Source organism: Aphelocoma coerulescens, chromosome 1A, assembly GCF_041296385.1.
Source record: "Aphelocoma coerulescens isolate FSJ_1873_10779 chromosome 1A, UR_Acoe_1.0, whole genome shotgun sequence".
In the NCBI taxonomy this organism is placed as follows: Eukaryota; Metazoa; Chordata; class Aves; order Passeriformes; family Corvidae; genus Aphelocoma; species Aphelocoma coerulescens.
In genome coordinates this window covers 32679774-32687615 of record NC_091014.1, presented here as the reverse complement: position 1 = coordinate 32687615, position 7842 = coordinate 32679774, and positions in this window count along the sequence as shown.

Here is a 7842-nt window from a genome sequence, read left to right as displayed (position 1 = left end):
CCAGTGATTTTTATATCTTTAGGATTTTTAGATCATTTTCAGAAAATATCATACAATTTCAGATCTTTGGTGAGAGGGAAAATGTTCCCAATGTACAGGGCACCTAGAATTGCACTTTCTGGAGCAGTATTAGCACTGCATGAACACCCAAGTTCATGTTGTCTGGAAAGGGATGGGTTACTGGGATGCATGGTCTTGTCATCATTAACCATCAAAAAGAAACCACCACAAGCTGCAATTCACATTACTAAGATGCTACTGCAAGGATAAGGAGCAACTCACTAACAGCATTACTAATGACAGAGATACACACCAAAGCATGCCTTCTGGAGACAAGCATTCTTACAGCTCTATAAAGCAGAAAATATCTGCAAAATAAAATACTTTGTTTATCTATTGAAAGTGCTGAGAATGGCAGAGTGTAGAAAAGTTCATACTCCAGAGGTAGCCATATCTCAGAAGAAAACACCTCAGGAAGTTAGTCCCTATTATGGATAAAGCCATAAGATGGAGTTTTGTTTAAAAAGGCAGGATAAAGCAGTAGCTCCATAGGACTTGGAAGTTAGCACAAAAGCTTGCATCACACGTTTGAGATAAGCTGAGGCCCATCACAAGCAGAAACACTAAATCAGTAGCATAGAGAGATTTATGAAAAATTATCCCTAGTCAAGCAATCAACAGAACTAGGAGATCGGTAATATATCTTTTAATTGTTAAAAGTTACAGGAATTACAAGATAGCAACAGATTAATACTCCATTTTCTATGAATGCACTGAATGGAGGGCAAAACTAAGGTTACAGGCAAAGATGTCTGTATTGCATAAAAAGCCTATCAACTGGTTGCTCTGGTTGTGTTGTGACCTAACACACACTGACCAAGTGTTTCTTATTTCTTCTTGGCACTTCTCTAACATCATTTCTACTTGTGTGCACTGAGTTTCATTTACAAATTCAGGCAGAGACTCTTCTGATCTTTGAAAGATGTGTAACAGACCTGCTTGCTGAGACAACAGGCCTCCATGCCCCACAGTAGAACACGAATCAGTCAGTGTCAATTGGGAACTTAAGCACAAATTACCATCTAATAGGTGCTTTGTAAGCAAATGAAGACAGAGTCCCAAGACATCCTAGAGTGTCACAGTAGTTACCAAGCATACAGTGAAAGACCTCAGAAAAGAATGCATCAAAAAACAATGTTTTTGTTCCACACTAGCAGAAGAATGAATGACAGAAGGAAAGAAGCAATAGGCAAGGCAAGCAATGAAGAGTTATCAGTGACCTTGTCATATGCAGTTATGTCATGTATATGCCAGGATCTGAATTTAACAAGAATCTCATTGGTCAGTGACACCCAGTGCTTCTGATTTTTCTGCAAGATTTGCAAACATCACATAATAGCAAAGAACATCAACAGGAATCCAGAGATTACATTAAATAAAACCCAAACAATCACATAGAGAAGACTAGCACAACCATGATGATGTGAAGGGAGAGGATGGACTCCTGGAAAATCTGCACACTACTGAAGTCTGGCTCCAGCAGGTCAAGAAGGTTTTCACAGAAAACACAAAATAGTTACTAAAAGAACCTGTATACACAACTCAAATCAAGGGATATGACCTGGAACTGTTCATAAGTTGCTTCCTAAGGCGTGAACAGAAGTTCACTTACAACAAAGCTATTCATTAAGTACATGCTGAGCTCATACTGTCTCAGTGGAGAGAAATTATAAACAATATGCAATGAAGACTGTTTATATTTTCTGAAAAAATTATTAAATTGTGCATTCTCCAAAACCATCATCCTGGAAACACCTTCCATCCAGACTTCTTGTCTGTCAATAATCCACAAGACTGTTCTGATGGTCATATTGGAAGCAGCTAGTACTTTTCCTTCTTCATCCAGAAGTGAAAGCAAGTAGTGTGAAAGCATTCCATATTAAGACAGAGTAAGTTATTATATATGTATTGGAGTTTACGTAACATTGAAGAAGATTTACAGTAACCAAATGAGGAAATCAGTGAAGGGAGTACTGAGAGATACAGGGAGATAGCTAAGAAAGCCACTACAAGTTTCCCAAATGTTGGCTGCACATGTTTGTCTACAAGTAACTATATTCTTTAAGAATTCACCTTCCTTGGTGAATTAACTGCTTGCAAAGTAAGTAACTATTCTTAGCATGTTGCTCCAGGCAGTGTGAAACCGTGCACTAGGGATCTCCAGCAACCTAAACTCAGGCAGGACTTTGGTAACAATAGTCTTGGGATTAGGAACAGTTCAAGGTACCTGACTGCTTCTATGAACCTAAGTCACTTACTCAACAGTATATTTAAGACAGTGGAAAGTGAATTTTGACTTAAATGCTAGAGTTCTGTGCTGAGGCTATTCTTCTGTGACTGAATGGAAGCTGAATTTACCATGTTAACACTCTCCTTGATTATCTTAAAGCAGAATTAAACTCTCTTTGTCTTTTTTTCTGAGAGTGACTTCATTCTATACATCACCATTAGATGTGGGGCTTTTTTGGTTTTGTTTGTTTGGGGTCTTTTTAGGTTCTTTTAGGTTTTTTAGGAGAGAGAGGGAGGGAAGGAAGGGGAGGACATCAAATCATTTGCCAAATACAGATTTTACTTTTCCCTACATAAAATTTTGATCAACTTGTAACATCCATTTTGCCTGATGCTAAGACAGTCCTTGCTGCTTATGTAAGGGAGAAAACTGAGGATTTGTCTACAGACATCTATAGTCTTTCCATGACCTTATGTCTCTTCACTCTGCAGAAGCTCCTGCCTTTGTATAACACAGTTTTGGAGAAGGAAAGCAGAAGGAGAGGGAGTCCATCTGCTACTAACAAGAGCTTCCCCTGATGACCCCTAATATTTGCAACTGGAAATCCAAAGAAGAGTTAATGCCTGCTTCAAAGCCTGAGGCACAGTAGTTTCATTTTCACTCTACCTGGCCCCAAACCAGAGCTGCTGGCCTTCTTATTATGTGGCAACCAGTAAGATTTGGGTCTAAATTGGACCCCAAGCTCTCCTCATTCCTGTGAATCAAAGAATCACAAAATACCTACCTATGTTTAGACACAAACAAAGCACAACCTTCTATTTTTATTGACATTTGACAACATTATTCCAAAGAAGAACTCACACCTCCACAGGCAATGCGATTCCCAGAGACCTCATGTCCCTGCACTGAAAGACCTGATTTACTATACATAGTCATGAGGTAATGAATATGTATTCATTACTTATTATTTTATTACATGTTTATTTTTGAGAGGCAATAGACTACCTGCGAAGCTCTTTTTTAAGCTGTTTTATATCTTTGACTTGTCTTGAAAATTGCTACATTTATTCTGTAGGCAATGGGAATGGGTCTTGTTTAGTTCGAAAAAAATATGTCCTAGTGTCTCAGGTACCAAATTCCAACTCAGAAACAGCAAAGGAAGTTACTTTTCTCACTTATTTCATTAAGATGGCAAAAGACATGTTTTGTCCAGCCTTCACATGTTCCTATGAAATCAGACTCTAAAGCCTTAGTCCTTCCATGAATTCCACCCTTTCAGAAGTCTGTGCAGTCACAAAACCTGAGTGAAGTAAATGGGCATCCACCTATTCATAGTCCAAGCACAGGGATTGGTTTATGATCTGCTGTTTGTTTCACAGGCATCGTCCACAGTCTGATGGATAGGATACTTGGTCACAAACCAAGGAAATAAACTAGTTAGAGCTCAAGCACTGCAAGTTCCTTACTGGTACCCATTGTTGCATTTGCATTGTGGGTTTTGGTTTTATGTTTAGTTGGTTGGTTGGTGGGGTTTTTTGCTTTGCTTTGCTTTATTTTTGGGGTACGTGGTTGTGGGTTTGTTTGTGGGTTTTTTTTGTATAAACGATTCTCTTAACAAAAGTTTGTGTGCTCTTTTTTTCATTACTTAAATGCAAAACCTTGTTCCCCTAAATAAAGTCCTTTCCTTTGAATGGTAGAGTGGAAGAAAGTGAAACATTTGATTAATATATTCCTTGGCAATTTCCCACCAGCACAACCAGTGATATGATTTTTTTCCATAATAATCTTTTCCCTCAATAACTCTTAGTAGATGTTCCCTTTAAACCTGCCATGGCCGATCCCTAGCAGTCCTCAAGTGCAGTTGGTTTTACCATGCTTCTTTAGGTATGTAAATACAGTTGTTTTAACTATATTTCGCTATATTCCTCAAGGAAAAACAAAATAGAAGTTGTCCGCTTTTAAAAAATCCTAACAGTGACAATCATCCCACTGACTTCAAAATTTTTATGGGTCTAATCCTCTCATTCTCTTTCCTTTCAATATTTTGTAGTCATCCTAAATTAATTTTAAAATTAAGTAACACCTAGAAAGTGTTAAAAGGGGTTTTATTTCCCCCTTTCTTAGGCAATAAACATCTTGAGACTTCACAACAGGTCTCTCATTAGTTTTGTTAAAACACATCTTTGTTACCTCTTTTAGCCAACACGAAAAGGTGCAAGCATTTCACTATACTAAAAGCTTTTTGCTGTGCTGAGCTCAGAGGAATAAACAGACTTGAATCTAGAAGCGATGTTCTTAAAAAGTAATTACCAAGGGGCTTTCTGGAAGGATTAGCGCCATTTAATATGCTGATTAATCAGCTTTTAAGTAGTGAATTTGAAAAATCAGAAGTAGTTAATACCTGAAATGTGTTTAACTGTACAAACAGAATATTCTCAGAAAGGAAAAAGTGCTTGGTAACACCTTTATTGCTTACCTATTCTGTCTGGCCGAACATTTCATTTAAGTGTTTTCCTATTCTGTCAGTATCAGGCAACAAACATCCCGTGCACTTTAGAGAGGACGCGGCTGGACTCCTCTGCCCTCGGAGGACACCACACGGATCGTGACATCCACTCGGAATGGGCAGGCACCGCGCAACCCCGCTCGCTCCCAATGCCCCGGGCACCTCCATGGCCCCCACACTGGGGAAGTAAGAGCTAATCAGGCGGCTCTTGCAGGTCTAATTACTGCTATGGAACGGAAAGGGCTCCTGAAAGCTTCTTATGACCTCTCAGTCGAAGGCAACCTCAAAAAGCAAATAAATAGCAAATAAATACCTTATAAAAGCCCAGTTAGAACTATTTTTCAATGTAACATAGGAGTGCTCTGCCTCTTTCTTAAAAGCAAACATAATTTTCAAAGGCTTCTTAAGTGGCTTGTCACACCCATGTTTTCACATGAATATAATGAAAGTGTCAAATGTCCCATTGGGTGAAACAGAGCCCAATCTTTCCCCCGTGCTTCGTGGTCAGCTAAAGCAGGGCATGTCCCTGGTCTGTCACTTGTACATCTACTTTTGTCTGAACTTTCTTGCATTCTAAGTAGTCTCCTTTATTGCAATCTAATTTTCAAAGTACACTTCACTATATATATGGATTTAACGTGTCATATAAATAATCTCCAGAAAACACCATGCTCATGTCTTTTGTGACTTTAGATTTAGGAGTAGACTGCTGGAATTAAAAGACCACTCACACTCTTAAAATTAAACAGCTCTTTAGTTGTTCGCAGAATGCAGGCCTAAATTACATCTTGTCTCTATTTCTAATATCTACAAGTTGCATTTATTATTTGCTGTCCTCTGTTGTGTTGACAGTCTTTACTAATAATAAATATATATAAAACACTTATTTTACCCATTCTTTAAGGCCACAAATTAAAACAAGGAATACAAGCCTTGGCATCAGAAGCTGGACTTGGATGATCCTTGTGGGTACCTTCCAGCTCAGAATATTCTGATTCTATGATCCTACAGGACATTTTTTACCAGTGTCTCTCCAGACCCTTTCTTGGTCTTTACTGAAGTTTTCAGCTGAAAATTTGATCTCTGACAGATCAGTTACAAAAAAAACCCAAAAAAAATCAAACCACCACATCAGATTTAGTGATACCGTCTATCAAGCACTCTGCTTAATCCAACAGAATGGACTAAATATGGACTGTGTTAAGGTCACTGGTAGACAATATGAGATAACAGTATTAACTGTGGGACCGAACATCATCTTTCTGATGATGAGAAATGCCTAGCCTTTTCGTGCATGTGGAGAAATGCCAGCCTCTTCTAAGCCATGCAATAAAACACCCATTAGCTGCAGTGTTATCCTCCTTACTTCATGGTTTGGTTTTTTGTTTTTTTTTTTTACTGTATGTGTGGCAACAACACATATTCCAAGTTGAGCATCAAAGAGACTCAAAGTTACAGTTGTATAACAATTTGGGGAGTTTGGAAGAGTGAAGCAAAGGTTTCTCATCTGGGAACTTCTAACGCCTCAGCAAAGAGGATGTTTCTATCAACACTGCAAATCACACAGATCCATGGTGTGCAGCAGGATTTGCAGGTTTTCCTGCCAGGCTGTTGAGCCTGAGGCTGACAGAGACTGTCTCAGTTGAAAGCTGCACTAGCTGTGCTTGGAACCTACTGTACAAAAACACATACAGTAAATGAAGTTAAATATCATGTGCACAGAAAGTTAAAGTACATATAAAATATATTTATAGATATATATGAATTTACAAGTGCAGTATACAAATGGGTATCTGAGCATTCAAATCGAGAAACCGGGACAAAATCATGCATTAAAGAACTGTAGCATGCATGCAAACTTTGTGACTTTAGACAAGTTTTAGACAGCACTAGAAATGGAAGAATTTAAAGTACAAGCACTGATGCACGTTGTCAGGTTTGTTTTCAACTATTTTTCAAATTTTGAGTCCCTATACATTACTTACTGGCATCATGAATGTCTGCCAGGCTTATGAAAATGAGCTTGTTTTTCTTGTACTGTGGGTTCCATGATCATTAATACCACACCTGTGCATTACTGGAGTAAATGGAAGTGCACATTGGAGACAGATCAGGTTTGAATACACAACTGCATTCTGCCAAACTGGACAGCAGGATTTTTAATGCTGTTTTTAGGATCTTATACAAGCTTTGTTTGAGCTACAGATCAATCCATTCTGATCTTGCATAAAGTAAAACCAGGGGAGACAACATTTGAGACAGCTATGGAAAAAATATTTAATTCATTTGAAGAGTCAGACTGAGGCTTTTTAAGTTCAGGGGACTGTTACGTTTCTAGACTCAGACTGTGCATGAAGACTGGATTTACCACCACACTAAATGATACTCTTTAGGCCACATTGTATTTGACATGCTCTTTTCAGTGGTAACAACCATTTAAGGTGCATCCAGGACCCCTTGCCACTGGTTCCTATTATGGCAGCTGGCATCATTTGTGGGGCAAAATAACAAACTAAACAAATGAACAGAGCCAGGTTAAAAATAACTCTAACAAAAAAGTCATGATCTGGCTTCATCTAAGGCACCACAAACAGCTGTGCTCACACCATGGAAAGGGTGGTTGGGGCAGGTCTGAGCAGGCAGTGTGCTGGATGGGAAAATCTGAAGCCATGGCTGCTTGAGAAAATGGTGTGGGGAACCATTTGCAGGGATACTTACTCTGTTTGCTCTCCACTACCTCACCCTGCCAACTTGAAAATATGTCCATGGGTATGGAAAGGTCCTCAGGCCACAGGCAAAAGGCTATTCAGACACACCCGCTCTGCTGAGGGAGTAGTGCCAGAGACAGCTTAGGGAAACATGCTCAGCATGCTTGCAGCTGTAATGACTTTCCCCATCAACTGTATTCAGCTCGGCTTTTTTACAAGTCTAATACTCAAATCTACTTCATGAAGGGGAACTGGTCAGAAAGGGTTCTCACCATCCATCCTACTGGGCTTACAGTTCTGTGTCCAAACCTCCTTCTTAAATACATGCTCAAGTGCTC